This window comes from Camelus bactrianus, chromosome 32, assembly GCF_048773025.1.
Source record: "Camelus bactrianus isolate YW-2024 breed Bactrian camel chromosome 32, ASM4877302v1, whole genome shotgun sequence".
Taxonomy (NCBI): Eukaryota; Metazoa; Chordata; class Mammalia; order Artiodactyla; family Camelidae; genus Camelus; species Camelus bactrianus.
In genome coordinates this window covers 2,864,677-2,881,881 of record NC_133570.1, presented here as the reverse complement: position 1 = coordinate 2,881,881, position 17,205 = coordinate 2,864,677, and the positions used below count along the sequence as shown (strand labels likewise).

The following is a 17,205-nucleotide window of genomic DNA, read 5'->3' as shown; positions in this document are numbered from 1 at the left end:
GCCTACATAGCATTTTTAAAGCTATGGGACTAAAGCTACTGTTAAATCTTTTTCGTTCAGTTTAAGAAATTTTACTGAAGAATCTGCCTTTCTGTGTTCTCTTAAAAATCAGAAGCTCTAGGGGGAGGGTGGAGCTCAGTGGTAGAGCGTGTGCTTCACAGGCACGAGGTCCTGGGTTCAAGCCCCAGTACCTCCATTTAAAAAAAAATTAAAGAAATAAATCAACTTAATTACCTATCCCCCCCCCAAAAGGCTTAAAAATTGAATTTAAGGTTCAATTTAAAAAATAAAATAATTTTTTTTAAAAGAAGTAGAAGAGAAAAATCAGAAGATCTGAGAACTGAGCCCGTATTTCTGCTTCCAATAGTTTGGTGCCAGCTCACGGATGCTTGGCAGGGCTTTTGTTTTCTGCTCCATCCCGGCCCCCAGCCCTCCCTGCAGGGCCTCCGAGACGAGCCTTCCTCACTTACTGGAATTATCTTCCTGACCCCTGGAGGTATTTTTGCTTGCCGTCCCTGCTTGAGCAGCTCGGGAGCTCTGAAGGCTCCGGTCTTGGCTTCATCAAGTTAATTGAGTTACCTAACTCCTCTGCGAGAAGCAGGCAGAACAGAGCGCTTCCTATGAGTCTCCGCTTTGGGTCTGTTTCCAGTTTATTAGGATGACTTCTCCATTTGGACCGAGGCCAGGAGGAAACCTCACTGCTGTTTTGATGTTATCACGATCCCATTATGGAGGCGGGCATGAGAGGTGTCCACCATGTGATGTGTGCAGATGCCGTCTTCTCAGGGCTTGGCTACGCACGTCCTACTGTGTGTGCCCATAAGAGTACAAGGTGACACCGCTACACATAATCCCAATATCTCAAAACTGGCCAGGATGTTCTGGCAGCTGCCTGCCTTAGCTGGGCAGCGAGGAGAGCGAATAAAGCTGCTGGTTCCTGGCGAAGTGACTGGAAGGTTCCACGTGGAAACTGTCCTGGGAGACGAAGGTACACTGGACACACGGAAGCGGACATGTGGCCACGTCCTGGAAGAGTGGAGTCACATTTGGTACCCAGTGGGTTCCAGAACCTTCCGGCGAGAAGTGCACCGTGCCTGTGAGGATTTGGGGATCCCAGCCCACCTAATTTCACAGACAAATTTCCAAAACTAGCTTCAGGGTATGGAGGCAATGTTCTGTGCTTGCTTTCTTTTTTTTTTTTTTTTTTAATTGAAGTGTAATTGATTTACAGTGTCAGTTTCGGGTGTACAGCCAAGCGATTCAGTCCCGTGTTCTGTGCTTTCTGGAGGAGAGCTTTGGTGATGAAAATGGCTGAAGTAAGTGTGTGCTCTACAGCGGAGCAGCCTCTGGCCCCCGGTCCTTATGGAACCCTTGAAATATAAGCCAGTGAGATGGTGGCACTACATTTGGGATTGTATTTCATTCTAACTCACTTTAATTCGAAAAGCCACAGGTGGCTACTGGCTGCCACACTGGAGAACACAGAGCACCCAGGGGGAACCTGGTCTTAAACCCTGACTCCGGGGGTTCAATGTCTAGAATAAGCAGGAGCATGGGCCCAACTCCTTTGACGGTTGCAGTTCCACCGAGCACGGCTTTGAGAGCAGCCTGCTTCTCAGCCTGCTTCTCACCTCTGTCCCCCAGCCCTGCAGCAGAGAGCGTCTGCCAACAGTGACTGTCCTGTGAAGGCTGAGGCCCACTGAAATGCCGGGCAACTCCTCCCAAAAGCATGGTGAGCACTTCCTTGGTGATAGACAAAATTTTAGTTACTTTTTGCTCATCTGACTCATGGTCATTTGTTTTCATGTGCGTAAGGAGAGGAAAATTAGCTGATTGAGCTATTGATGGGATAGATAAGAGTTGAAGCTGAATTTCTAAAATATCAGTTGGATTGAATTCATTTACAGCAAAACATTACATAAACAGCGAGGTAGTTTGTCCTCAGCTATGACACACGTTGCAAAGTCCGTAGAAAAAGAGCTGAAGTTTGAGAAGTGCTGATGTAGACACAGGCACTTTTTGTACTCTGAATATTGTTTCTTTTTTCTTTTCTTTTCTTTTTTTTTTTTGGAAACAGATGCACATGTCTTAAAACATAAAATCCTGCCCTTCAAACCTTTGTGCAGCTGAGTGAACTACGTTTTATTTCTTCTTGTTTCATTTGGCTTCTCTTGTCTTTATTTGGAGGGACGCCGGCAGCATGAATATTCATGATGCTGTTAAAACAAGATTTTTATTGAAAACAAAAATGGATCCGAAGTTTTGCATTTGCGCCTCCCCAGTCAGAAAGTCAAAGCCCCATTGAAGGCTCAGTATCAGAGATTTTTGGTGATTTGCTGGTAACTTTTGCCAAGGAGGCAGGTTTTCGGCCACTGAGGTGTTATCCCGTTATGGAAAAAAAATTTTAAGTATTATATTTATATACCTTCCTTTTTCTGCCCTTGAGCATCAGAGGAAGAAGGTGGTTAAGGAAAGGAGGAGGGAAATACTTATTTTCTGGTTGTCCTAAGAGAAGAAAAGAAATGGTCACCAAAAGCTCAAAAAGGTGCCTTTGATTTCTCCCAGGCTCCCTTTGCGTTCCGATTTCGAGAAAATTGATTCTCTTCATCTTTTTTAATTCGTGTGTGTCTCCACCCACTACCCTTTGCAGGAAAGAGGGCTGCACATTTTGCGAGGCTGATTTATCAATGCGTTATTCATTCTCCCGCTTTCCAGCAGTTCAAGGCTCCCCATTTTTCATCAGACCCATTGTTACTTGGCAGAAAATAAATACACCATCAAAAATGTATTGCGATACCGACTAAAATATGAAGAGGAGTGAACACTTCGCTTTGGGTTTGTGCAAACAATATTGATTTATGAGAAAGAAATTCCCGGGAGAGTCTTGATAATCAAACAAGTTTATTCTTGATGGGTGGGGGTGAGTGAGAGACTTTTTTGAGCCATGAATCATTAATTTGCTCATTTATGCCTTTAGGTGATACATGCTTATTAAGCCCCTACTAAGTGCGACAGAACAGACCAAAAAGAGTCCAGCCGGAGCTTAGCATTTGCTGACTAGGCAGGCAGTTCTCAGACAATAAAATGTCGTACCTTAAGAAGTGGCCAGACAAAAATTAAACAAGAGTCAAGCTTTCTTAAGCATGCTCTGACAAGTTTCATATCCAGAAATGATTTGGAAAAAGAGAAGGAAGACAAAGAATGGAAGAAAAGCAATTTTCACAAGTGCACTTACGGCCATATTCCGGAGTGTGGTTTGCACACGCCTGGTCATTGTCTTGAAAACGATCAAAATTATGGAGTTAGGGTTAGGGTGACTTTCCATTGTCAGGAAGAGATGCAAGTTCTCAGGGGTGGGTACAGCTCAGTGGTAGAGTGTGTGCTTAGCATGCATGAGGTCCTGGGTTCCAGCCCCAGTGCCTCCGTTAAAAATAAATAAATAAACCTAATGACCACCCCTCCCCTGCAAAAATAAAATAAAATAGTTTTTAAAAGAGAGACATACACGTTCTCCATTCATAATAGTAGCATAAAGTTTCATTTCCCAGTAAATTTATTAAGTCAAAAAGGCAGCTTGTCATAAAGACAAACATAAAGTAAATTGTAGAACGTTTACGTTTGGGTTGGGAATACACGTGGAGCACGTGGCTCTTCCGGTGAGCTGAATACATGCCTTCTGTCCAAAAAAAAAATTAGAGAAAGAAAGGCAAGACAATTTGTTGGTTCTTCAGTCGTCGCCGCGTGACAGGAGCCCCTGTGGAGGTGGTTCGTCGCTGGGGAGCCCACCGCGCCGAGACTCACCGACAGCGTGGGCCGGCCCCGGATCCCCGAGGGCGCCGGCCTCCGTTCCTTGCCCCGCGCGCTGGGTCCCTGGCGCGCCGCGCTGCGATGCGGGCGCTGGGGCGACGCCCCCGCTCTGTCCGCCGGTTCAGCGCGGCTTCTCTCTCCCCCTCCAGCCTCGAAGGCGTCGTCCCCTCCGTCTGGTCTCTGCAGCCTCTCAGGACTTCAGAGAACAAACAGGAAGTTGCCAAGCTCAAAACCAGGGGCCAGAATCAGGGCGAGGGCCCCCGTCTGGCCCGTCGTGGGAAGCGCTGCGGCTCCAAGCCCCGCCGCGCAGACCGGGCGGCTTGGCGGAAACGTGCCCACCCCGGGGTCGGGAGCGCGTGGCGCCCGGGGAGTCCGGGAAGCGCAGAGGGAAACGCGGGTGCCTCCGGCTGGAGGGCGCGTGGACTGGAGCGGCAGGCCTCGGGGGTCGGGGCCGCTTCAAACAAGACGGGACAAGAGGCGAATTGGCTCTTCGGCCATTTCTCCGAAACCAAGAGGGACGGGAGGGTGGGGGTGGCAAGATTCAACACCTTAGTACTTAAGGCTGATAAACCATGTCAGTATGGAGAGAGACCGCTATAAAAAAAAAGGTGGGGAAATGTGTGGAGACGATGAGTCAGGAGGTGGAGAAGGAGAAACAAAAACTAAATGAAACAATTTAGCTACGGGGTCCTTTTTATTTGACTGGAAGATTTAGTTTAGCCTCTACGTACTTTTTCCCCATCTAGACCAACAAGGAGGTGGACTCGATAACTAAGTTTTACATGTGAATTTGTTAGGAGACTATATAAGAATCTCTTAAGTACGTTTTGCACGTAGAATACCAATAGAAATGATTATCATTTATCAAGCCTTTATTGCATGCCAGGCACCATGTTCCTGCTTTGTACAAATTAACTCGCAGGAGGTTAACGCATCGAATTTTCCAAAGTTGTGGAAATTACTGCTGGTTGCCTCCCCAGCATCCATTGCCTCCACCTCCACAGATTCCTGGTTTAGTTCGGGGTCTTGCTGTGTTCAGCCTTCCTACCCAGCCATGTGCCATAGGGAGTGCCAACCCCTCCCCCAGCTCTGGAAGCTGGTGTGATCGATTTCCTGGCTACTACTGTGATATATAAATTACCCTGCAGTGTAGACGCTTACAACCACCATTTTATTAAGCTCCTGGTTTTCCGGGACAAAGCTTGGCTGGGCACTCCTCTCTTGGGGTCTTTCATGAGGTTGCAGAGGTGTCAGTTGGGGCTGAAATTATCTGAGAGCCGGACATCCAAGATGGCGCACGCCGTGGCTGGGAGTTGGCCGTTGTCTGGGAGCATGGCTAGACTGTCAATGGCAGATCTGTACTTGAGCTGTCCAATACGGTGGCCTCAGGGTGGTCAGATTCTCACGTGGCAGCTGACTTCCCTCAGACAAAGCATTCTAAGAGATCCTTTTTGGACCTAGCCTTGGAAATTACCTGCATCCTTTGCCATTCCCTATTGGTTGAATCAATCATAAAACCCCACTGGAATTTACAGGAATGGATGTGAATAGACCCCCTCCCACCTCTTTTTGAAGAGTGTCAAGGAATTGGGGAGCATGTCTTAAAACTCTCAAAACTGGTCTAAGGAAAACCCATTCCTTTCACCACTCATTGATTCAGGAATAGACGTGGGTCCTGACTTGCATCATTTGAGGGAAAGTTCCGTTCTTTCTCTGGGTGTCGTTCATTGTGTCTGATGTGACACCCGGCATTCAGCAGCCATTGTGCCAGCTTGAGGATGAAGCGGGTGTGGGGTGTGGCAGAGAGCAGAGAAGAAAGGAAGGGGAGTCCATGATAACTGATTAAACCTTTGGGGCATCCAGGTCCGAAACCACTGAGCTCCCTGACCTGGGCAGGTATGCATGTCTTCATCAGTTACACCGGTTTCCGTTGGGGACATTCCTCTCGTCTTGGCAAATAGGCCTTAATATCGAACTCTTCTGACATTAGTGAATGGGAGAAAATGGTCAATGGAGTCTTAAAAGGTGTATTGGAGACCTCAGCTTTGGTCTTTACCCAGATCTTGGTGACCGGGCTCCGAGACTTTGGCCTCTCACGTCACCTCCGTCAAACCCGTTGCCTTTGTGTAAGGGTCAGCTTGCTATTTGACAGTACCACTTCCATGTCCCCCATTTACGTCCCTTCACGCTGAGTGTTTTCCAGCTCTTTCTTCTTCCTCCTCTCTCTGTACCTCCAACTCCGTCTCTGGTCACCTGCCACCTCGCCTCTTCTCTGCTTGGCTTTGATGTTTTAAGACGCCCGCAGGTCCTTTGCCCACTTGCCACATTCTTTGTAGGAAGCCTGGAGCCCTCAGGGTGTAAAACCTTGTAGGGGTGTGCAATAGCAGTTGTTCAAGCATTTCCTCTCAGGCTTAAATGGTATTTCTGGGAGCTGTACATTTATTGCTGGGCATAAAGATTAAAATTAGGTCAAGGTGATTAAAGGAAGACTGTTTTCTATTTAAAACGTGGCACTGAGTGAATATGAAATGGAACGTGAAAAGGAACGCCACAGAATCCTTTCACCTCCTGATATTTGTAGAATTCATTTAAAGAGGAGATGACTCATCTGGTCGAAATTAAATCTGAGCCCAATAAATAAATAGATAAACAGGTGACATCCTCCGCTGTTTCTCAGCAGGGCAGCGGGTGTGACCGTGTCCAGTACACCTGCGATGATTGCTCCTCGCTGGATCTCGGTATTTAATGAGCGGCCCATAGTTGAAAGACAGGTGCTTAATTATAGCATCTGTATCAGTGCATCTGCTTCATGATCCAGGAGGTGCTCAGTCTGGGCATCGCCCTCCCCAGGGAAAGCTCTTCATCTCTCAGTGGAGGTAACTAGGGTTGCAAACCACTGTAGGATTGTTACTTGCAAGTGATCAGAGGGCACATGGGAGAAACATCGGGAGGAGGGAGGGACAGCATCCCACGACAGCACAGGTACTCCCCCCAGGAGCCCCACAAACCTCTGCTTAGTCCCCAAGTGTTGATTTCTGGAGCCCTGTCATGTCCCACACCTTTGTCTCCTACCCCATGACCGTGGCCACCTGTTCCAGGGTTTGGCAAGTTGCTGCAGGCTCTGTGGGTCTTCCTCTTTTGTTGGGAGGGTCACCTAAAAGGAGCTGGGCGTTTGAGTCAGGCACACTTGTCTCAAGAAGAGTGATAGCTGAACTCTCAGAGGATCCTGGTGAGAAGCGGTCTCCTGTTCATGAACACACATCACGGGTCACCGAGGCCAGGACTGCCCTTGACTGGGAACTCCCTAAGGAGAGAAACGGGGTCTCATTCATCCCAGCCCTCTGGACCAGCTTAGAGGAGAAGCCAGGAAAACATTGGGTTGAATAGAATTCCCTTCAATCGAAGGTTCAGTCATCAACCAAATGAAACAGTCCTGCAACCCTCAGGATTCTTTGCTTGAAGTGTAAGTGGCTAATCCTGGACCTGGAGGTTCAAACTTCTCAGGGGTCAGCAAACTAGGACCTGAGGGCCAAATCCAGCTTGTCACCTATTTATTTTATTTTATGTTTATTATTTTTAATTGAAGTATAGTCAATTTGCAGTGTTGCATCAATTTCTGGTGCACAGCACAGTGCTTCAGTCCTACACAAACACACAGATATTCCTCTTCATATTCTTTGTCTCTACAAGGCATTGAATACAGTTCCCTGTGCTCTACAGAAGAAATTTGCTGTTTATCTATTTTATATATGGTAGTGTGTATCTGCTAATCCCAAGGTCTTAATTTCTTCCTCTCCCCCTTTCCCCTTTGGTAACCCTAAGTTTCTTTTCTCTGTCTGTGAGTCCGTTTCCGTTTTGTAAGTAAGTTCATTTGTGTCTTTTTTTTTTTTTTTTTAGACTCCACCTATGAGCGATCTCATATGGTATTTTTTCTTTCTCTTTCTGGCTGACTTCACTTAGAATGACATTCTCCAGGTCCATCCTGCCACCTAGTTTTATGCAACCCATGAACCAAGAATGGTTTGTCCAATTTTAAGGAGTGAAAAAAAAAATCCAAAGAAGAATAGTGTTCCATGACCCGTGACAACTACACGAAATTCCTATTTCTCAATAACACAAATGAGGTTTTCTTGGAGCGCGGCCGCGCCCCCTCCTTCCGCATCCCCTGTGGCTGCCCCCACGCGGCAGTGACAGGGTGGCGGAGCGGCGGGAGACCCTGCTCCTCCTCTCTCTTCCCGCGGCCGCTCAGGGCACTGCCAGTGCCAGAGACGCAGCGCTGACGTGACGGCATCAGGACAAACCCGGTGGGAATTTGTCCCCTCTCTTATTACACGATCCCCTCGGTGTTACTCCTCCACCTGCAAGGGCCACCTCAGCTCCTCTCCGGCCCTTTCCAGAAAAAGCTTGCCAAGCGCCCCACGAGAGCCCGTACGGATTTCACAGCGACTCTAAGGTCATCGCAGTAAGATTCAAGTGGATGAAGGGAGTGGGGAGGCGATGTGGGAACCTTCTGGCTTTTCCTTAAGGGAGAAGAGAGCGAGTGATGTGGGGGCACCACTTCTCTGGTTCTTTCTGTCTCCCATGGGCAACTTCAACCCCGAAATAGGATAATAAAACCAAAGCAGGCAGATAGATCCAGAAGGAGGCTTGTGCTCAAACAGGTATCTTAGTGTATCCTGGCTTCTGGCACGTGCCTGAGTATGGGTAGCCCCCCTGCCCCTGCCAGGTCCTCAGGACAAGTCGATGTGTAACAAGGGTCTCCAGTCTCCCTGTAGAAGGCAGCCAGTTCTGCCCTTTTGAAATCGGCCTCCAGACAGAGCACAGGTGGGTGACTTGCCTTCACGGGTGGCAGAGGAGGGATGGAGGGAACCGGCTACCCTCCTCCTGGTACCCACTGAGCCAGGGAATTAAACTGGGAAAGGCAGAAACTTGAGGCCATAGAACTGAGTTTTTTAAAAACAAGGGTTCTTCCCTCTCCCTCCTCCACCGTGACTATAGAGTGTCAAGGAAAAAAAAAAAAATCTGAATTTTTGGTACTCAGAGTAAGTTTGAGATAAGAGGAGTCTCAGGTGTGTTATGGCTTGAAGCAAAGAGTTACTCGGTAAATAAAACACAGCTGTCAAATCCAATTAAGTGGGTCTGCAGTGACTAGAATTCAGTGTCACTGCAGACCCAGACTGTCTCCCCAAATGGTGGTGGCTAATTTCAGAAAGAACAGACGTGGAAGCACGGGTCGGCCACCTCGGCTTGGGGTTGGGGTGGGACGGTGTGTGCCTCTTGTCCATCAAGGTTGCGCTCTGGCCCCTTGAAATGACAAGGAAGCCAGTAAGCAGGAAAGGCTGGGACAGACTTAACATTCATTGTGAGAGAGAGTGACTTTCTCCTGCCGAGATGCGACGTTACGTGAATGTGAACTTGCCGGCGACTTACACTGGGAGGTGGAGCAGATTTTCCACCATCAAGTCATTTTAATCAGCAAAGGAGAAACGGAAGACCTTGTTCTGTGGGTGGTGAGTAAACACGACTTCCATTTTATGGGTGCCTGTAGATGACAGGATGTGGGCTCCCCGCCCTGCGTGCTGGAAGTCAAAGAAACAAAGACAAAACACGTAGGGACTAGGGCGTGACAACAGAGGGCGACATGCAGGCGAGGGGGAGCAGGTGTCGGGCCAGCCAGTGGAGACCTTACCAGAGGAAAAGGGAAGCAGGCCAGGGGGCAGTCCCTGGCTTCCATCGGCTTGGCCTGCCGCAGTTCCTTAATTTGAAGGTGAATGACCAGGGAGAGGAAGTGTGAGCATCAACATCTTGGACCTCTTTGTGCTATTTTTTAAGAGAAAGTTAATGAAGACATGTCTGAAAGAGATAATAATAACGTGGCACTATTGGCGCCCTTCTCAGTGACCCAAATTAAAAAACCATTTATCTTCTCTGTGTGTCAGATGCACCTCGGTAAGTTTGCTCCTGGCAGGTGTTAATTAGGAGCGGAGAAAAAGAGGCAATTGGCATTGTAAAATTTTTTCCTACATGTTCTCTTTCTCTTCCTTCAGGTGCCACAAGAGACCAGACGGGGAAAATAAGATTGTGCTCTAGGAGGAGTATAATTAACAAAGACGAGTGGTAGGATCTATGGGTGATTGATATACAAACGCATGTTTCATCTGAAGACATTTTAAAATACTTTGAGTTATTTTAAAACTATAGATTAACCCTCCAAAAAGAAATAAAGGAAAAGGTCTAGGAAAGGATTTGGCCTAAAGAATGTCGGTTTGAGACCCCTAAAAAGTGAAACAAAGTTTTCGTTGCACCTCATTTCCTGGAGCTCTCTCTTCACTCCTCAGGACTGCTGTGCACAGTTGTACAGGTTGTTCACTGCTCAAGTAGGCTCAGCCTAGCAGATGCTGGGAGTAGCCGTCGTTACTTACCAAGGCAAAACCCATAGATCTGCATATGCCCAGAGGAAACTTTTTTTTTTTTTTTGTAATTCGAAGGCGGTGTATGTGCTAGTGGCCTGCCTTCCCCACTGAAGCTCCCAGAAGAAACTTCACCCTTGCTTTGGTTCACTCCCCACAGCCCATCTTTGTGAACTCCATCCTCCAGGGGTAGTGGAGTTCCCAGCCTAGGGCCCCCTTATAAGAAGGTGTCTGAGTTAGATAGTTCAGTGCCATCTGGATGCCACTTTGTTCTAAATCTGGAAGGTTTCTGCTGCCAGTTAAGTGCTCCATCAAATGGCAAACGCAACCTGCTTTGAGCATCTGGCTCCCACTAGTGTGTCCAGCAGAAGATGGGAGGCTTCCTCGCTCCGCAGTCTAACCTCCTTGGCGCTCTGGGAATAAACAGTTTCCCCTTTGCATCAGTGTTTACGAAAGCAAGATTGAATATAGTGGTCTGTATTAAGAGACAAACAAAAAAGTAGTACCTGGGATAATGATGGATGCCTTTTTATTGTTCAACATAGAGTTATCGAGCACCTACCATGTGTTAGATGCTTTCATAGCATGTCTGTGAATAAGACAGTCCAAGAATCCTGTCTCCCTGGAGCTTAAATTCCAGCAGCAAAATACATACAATAAGTAAGTCAATGAATGCAGACGTAAGATAATTTAAGATGCCAGTGAGGGCTTTGAAGACAAGAAAGTAGGATTGTGAGAGTGGTTACTTTTGATTGGGTTGTCAGGGACCTGCTTCCTGAGCAAATGACATTTCAGAAGAATATGAATAACAGGAAAGGTCTGGCCATATGAAGATCAGAGGGGAGGGTTAACCAGGTGGTAAGAATGACCAGTGCAAAGGCCCTGGGGTAAGAGCAAGCTTGGCCCATTCAAAGGACAGAAGGGTGATTGTGGCTGGAGTGTTGAAAGAAGACCGGGAAAGTAGGCAGGGTCCAGAGGAGTTTATATTGTACAAATCACACAGTGGGAATTCCTGAGCTCTCTGCTCTGTTCCTGTCTTGTAAATACAGCCTCACATTTGGATGGATCTATTCTCCATCTCAAATCACATGGATCAAGCAAAACCTTGTTCCCACTGTCAATGCCACCCCGCAAAGAAAGCTCAGCAGCCATGCTGTCTGCCTGTGCACTCATTCTCCATCTCAGTGAACGCACCACTCTCTGCCCCCTCGCTCAAGCCCCAGGCCCACAAGTCATGCTGTATTTCTCCTTTTTTACTGCTCAGCACGTCCTGTCTACTCCATTCCAGAATACATCCTGGCTCCCACCCTAGCCCTTCACCTCCTCCATCATCACCTGCCTGGACAACCTCAGTGCAGTGTGGTTGCTCCCCAGCCTCAGTCCCACCCTATAATCTGTTCTCCACATGGCAGCCAGGGAGATTTTTATATAACATCAGTCAGAACAAGTCAGGTCCTTCTGCTTGAAGCTCTCCACCATTTTCCCATCACATTCCCATCACAACGAAGTCCCTCCCTCCGTTCCCCAGGGATCCAGCCACGACTTTGCATCGTATTTTGTTTTCCTCCATGTGACATCCCACGGGCAGGGGCTGACTCCTGTTTGTCTTGTACCCCCAGCCCCCAGCACCGTGCCTGGCACACAGCAGGTCGTCCAAAACCATTTGTCGGTTCGGCGAATTGTCTTCCGAAGTCACGAAGAGTCTTAGATAAGTGACTCGCTGGGAGGCACTGAGACGTCTTCTCTCTTATAAAATCCAGGAACGAGGCAATACATCATCACAGATAACCCCTCCAGGGGGATTTAAAAGGTGGGATTCAGGCCAGATCCTGGTGGAGGCATCTGCTGATCGAAGGAAGAGAAAAAGACTGTTTACAAGAGGCAATTGAAATGATCCCTGGAGAAATAACACTGAAATCAGGCTCTTTATTTCCCTGTTTGAGCATTCATTGTTTCCCTTGCAGCCCGTATTCCCAGAACCGTTTGCCACGTGACGTACAAAAGCTAAATATTTATATAAAAGCTAAGCTTTTACCCAGGTGAATACATGAAAGGGCCCAGCTGTCCTTCTTCCCACAGAAGGAGAACCAGAATAAGCCCCTTCTATTACTTTTCTTTTTATTTATGCTTTTTTCATCTCATGTAGGAACTTCTAAGTTCCCGAATCCACAGATGTGCCCCCAAATGTCCAAAGGGTCGTGTGTGTAGGAGCCAAAAAAAGCAATGACCTGTAACCTTTATTAGAGTCTAGTGATATTTATTTTGGAAGATGATGACTCCTTTGGCTTGAAGGTCTGAGTTAGGGATGCTTTGGGCTGCAAGTAGCCGAGTGTCCGAATAACAGTGGTTTAAACAAAGACTGGGCTCTTTTTCTCGTGGAGCAGCGCCCTGGGAGATGGGTAGCCCCAAGCTGAACAGCGCAAGCACGTCGAAGCTTTGAATTAGCATATCTGCTGTGCCCTTCATGCCTGCACGTGGCTGCTGCGTTTAGTATCAGGCGGGTATTCAAGCAGGAGAAAGGGAGAACAGACAGCTTCTTATCAGAAGCAAAAGCTAACCCAGGCGTCTCCTGGGGACTTACGCCCAAATGTAGCCAATCAGAACCACGCCCCATGGCCTTGTCTGCCTGTCACGGAGGCAGGAGAGATGAGTGCTTCTGTCTTGCAGCTTCTGTAATGATGGCGGAGGGGGTGGTTTGCCAGAAACCCCTGCTTCCATTCCCTTAGGACAGAGCTGTCCTTGGAGGTGGCTGCCCAGCCAGATGCCGCGTTCCAGTCCCAGTTCCTCTTGCATCGAGGAAGGGCAGTGCCCTGCATCAGGACTTGCTGGTGTAAGGGGAGCAGAGCTGGCGTGCGTCCCTCTCCCAAGCTCAGTCTTGCGACCCATCCCCGCTCTGTCGCCCCTCATCTGCCAGCTGGATGCAGAGGATGCTGAGGTCACGATGGCGTGGGGGGTGGGGGGCGGTGTGCGTGGCAAATTCCAAGATGGAAGCAGCCTGAACCTCTGAACAACCGTGTGCGGGAAACCCACGCACCGATCATGCACCTGCATTGGACCGTTGGTGGGAGTAACAAGTCAACTTCTCTTGTGTAAACCACTGTGATCTGGGCACGTGCGCATTTCAACAGCTACCGTCCCCATAGTTAATGCAGGAGTTCCAGCAGGTGAGGAGGGAGAGCTGGAATAGTTTAGTCACCAGCCACCAGTGTCAACCTGCTAAACTCTGTCCAGACACCTCCCAACCTCTTAGCTTTCTCCATTTCTATTGTGAGTCCTGGCGACCCTTCCAATGGAGAGTGCTCGCCCTGCGTGCAGAAAGCATGTGCATTGAATGGTTGCTTCCAAGGTGGATTCCTGAACTGAAACTGCAGCGAGGCAGGGACGGCCTTGAGTGTCACTGTCTCCCCTGGGTACACCCAGCCCAAACCCCAGTAGGGCCCACACATTGACGGCAAGGGCCCGCCCCCCAGGGCTTAGCTGATTGGACCAGGAGTGGTGATCTGACCAAGACTGGGCCAATCCGCTTCTCTCCTGGGACCCTTGGAAATAGAAAGACAGCCCATAGCTGGGAAGGCTGTTTGGACCCCAGGGCACTGTTTGGGGGCAGCCTTGAAGGGGACACAGGCTAGTGAGTGGGGTGCAAAGAAGTGACCTTTCAGAGGGACTTGAATGGGGCGGTATAATAATGCAGGTATCAGGCACGCTGCTAATTGGGAAGGAAACTCTTCCTTGCCAACTGTTTATACCCGCTGTCAGCTCACACTCTGGGCATGTTTGGGTGGTTTCTTCCCTAATCGCTTTGTTTGGGAAATTTAAAAAGATGCCGTTGGCATGCAGGGACAGCGAGGGAACGGCAGCTGCCAGAGATTTTCTTCTCTGCACCAGCAGGAAATTCATATTCTTAATAAAAATGCCAAATTGTCATGTCTTGTCGAGAGCGAACATTATGGAGTGTTTGATGATAATGGCTGTGCTGGCTTGGGCTATTGCTTAAATGATTGAATTAAATTAGTTTATATTTTAACGACGTGGCTAATCAGAGGCTGATTGTTATGGGTGACCGGGAGCCAATTGAGCTAAGTTTTGTTTTCCTTTCCTTTCTTTCACATTGTTGTCATTATTCCGTGAACTGGAACAGATTTGCTCCAAACTGGCCTCTGGACCTCTCAGGAGCAGGAGTCCGGCTCAGATTTGGAAGGTCCCTAAGGAAGCAGGGACCTCCCCAGCACTGGCCCGGGGCTGATTTGGAATAGGTTCCTGGATCATTTGCCTGAATGCTTTTTAGGTTTTTGCAGAAGCGAGTGGGAGAGAGCAGGAGGGGCAGCCGAGATCTGAGCCCTAATGTGTGGTCTCTGATCAGCTGCATTAGGGACGAGCCTTCGCTGCCCCTGGCTTTCTACTTCTGCTTCTGCAAAAAAGCACATGCATCTGTCCATCTGTCCACCCGTCCATTCATGCATCCAACAGACATGTGATGTGTGCCCATCTTGTGTTCGTGCCTGCCCTCGTGAGGTTTACAGTCCACTGGAAGAGACGGGCATGGATCTGACGGGCACACGGATACAGCAGTGCACAAAGGGGACTGTGCCGGGTGCTGCTCGGGCGGTGACAGGAGGGTCTGGCCACGCAGGGACTCAGAGAAGGGCAGGACAGTGTCTGAGGACAGTGTGGTGCTGGTCAGCACCCCAGGTTGAGCAGGGGCTGGCGCACCTGTTCGGGCAAACCCTTGATAAGTGGGACGCGGGCATTGGTTGTGCAAAGAGTGGTCCAGACAGAAAGACCAGTCTTGGGCGGCCAGGATCATGGCAAGTTAGAGGCACTGCCTGACTCCTTTGTGCGGGGGCCCTAGCGAGGCGGGGGTGGGGGTGGGGTGGGGAGAGGGGGCTTGGACCTTCTCCCAGGAACACACGGAAGTGATGGAGTAGGGAATGGGTCCGATGTCAGTCTTCAAAGAATCACTTTGCCACAGCAAAGACTCATTTGGGAGGTTTCTAGGTGTAACACCGATTTTAGGTGATCCATAAACATTTTAATCTACGTCATTATGTATTTAGTTGTCTGTGTATTAGGGAAAAACTATCACATAAAAAAATCAGTGATGGTGTGGAAAAACATAAAAATGAGTTAAAATACGAGTTAGGGTTCTCACAAAAAAACTATGAAAATGCTCAAATGACTAACTATAGAAAATATCAGACTGTACATTTTTTCTCGGTTTCTCCCTAGCTCTCTAATACTTGGGTTGTTTAGGTCTTAGAACCACAAAGAATTAAAACTCGACCCTCGTGGGCCAACATACCCCTTGGCAGAAGCTAGATCAAACGCTTAAGGGAAGCAAAAAGGAATTACTGACTCCGGTTTCGTAACAGAGGGAAATGGAAATGTATCTCTCTGGCTTCTTAATTCTGTCCTGGGAGTTGAAGCCATTTATAGAAAAGCTTTAGTATCTCAGATAAGATGGATAACCATTTAAAGCGGGCTTTCCTCACTCATTTTTCATCATACGGAGAAATACATGTTGCGTTAGGACTCAGAGCACACATGCAAGTGTGAGCGTACAAATGATACCGTGTAACGTGTGTGCTTATGTAATGTCTTTATGCATTTGTCTGTTGCATATATATATATATATATATATATGTACTTGTGTATACGTGTGTGTTTGCATGTTTCTGTCTAAAACCAAGCTTCTCATAACAACACGTACTTTTGCCTTGTGTAACAAACTTGATATTTGTTTCCCGACCAATCCTCCTTCATTCCATATAAAAGCCTGCTTGACAACCACTAAAACGATTTCAAAACCCAGAATGGCCTGCCCCTGGAAAAACACTGACTCGAGAAATTCTGGACCCGCAGAAGACCAGCTTCTGAGAAGCTGGTGCAGAGCGAGGATGGGATGGATGCCAGGTGGGCCAGTGGCCATGAATTTCGTTTTTGCTGGCTGACGAGAAGAGGGAAAGTCACTCACCAGGGCAGAGACGATGGCTTTGCTGACTCGCCACTCTGTCCTGGAGGCGGCAGACGACGTCAGAGCAGTGAACAGAAGGGGCTGTTGCCTCCTGTCTGAATTTCCTGCGGTTCCCTGGCCCAGCTTTGGCCCAGCTTAATTGATTTCTCTTTGGTTTTTCAGCACAGGCAGGGACTAAAGCATCTTCCAGGGTCTTTGTCATCACCTGCTTCTCTGTCACCTCCTGGTCTGGGAGCCAGTTTTCCGTGAGCCACGCCCAGCTGACCAGGTGGGGAGGAACCACAGGCTCTGTGAGACTGAATTTATTCTGCAAGAGGAATGCCTTCAAATTTTGATGGCTCCCTACCATACGATATCACCTATATGTGGACTTTTAGAAAAATGACACAAATGAACTCATTTACAAAGCAGAAACAGACTCACAGACAGAGAAAACAAACTTACAGTTCCCAGGGTGGGTAGGGGAGGGAGGGATAAATTGGGAGTTCAGGATTAGCAGATACACACTGCTATATATAAAACAGATGAACAACAAGGTCCTACTGTACAGCACAGGGAAATACATTCAATACCTTATAATAACCCATAATGAAAAAGAATATATATATGTATGTGTAACTGAAATCACCATGCTGTACACCAGAAACTGACACATTGTAGATCAACTCTACTTCAATTAAAAATAAAATAAAATAATTAAATTTTGATGGATGTCTGCAATTGGGCAGGCAAACTCTTGTCTTAGAGTAAAGGGCCAAAGGGTACGTATTTTTATCTTCGCGAACCAAAAGGTCTTGGTCACGACAACAACTCTGCCGTCAGATTACAGAAGCAGCCGTAGACGGTGCAGAAACGAGTGAGCGTGCTGCTTTCCAATAAATTGCACTCACAAAAATAATGAATGATCTTTTCCATACTTAATGTTTTTCTGCAATAGACGGTGTTATAAGCGATCACCCTTGGCGCCGTGGACGTTTTAAACTGCATCCTTGGTCCTGTGCACTGAAGGATGGTCTG

The 17,205-nt window shown here is 48.0% G+C and overlaps 1 protein-coding gene and 1 non-coding gene across 2 annotated transcripts in view; both read left to right on the top strand.

The window, feature by feature from the left end:
* The window catches only part of TMEM132C (transmembrane protein 132C), a 305,189-nt gene that overhangs the window by 132,212 nt on the left and 155,772 nt on the right, over positions 1-17,205 (top strand). The gene's annotated exons all lie outside the window — the stretch shown is intronic.
* On the top strand, positions 124-196 carry TRNAV-CAC (transfer RNA valine (anticodon CAC)). The gene has a single exon. It is a non-coding gene; the product is annotated as a tRNA-Val (tRNA).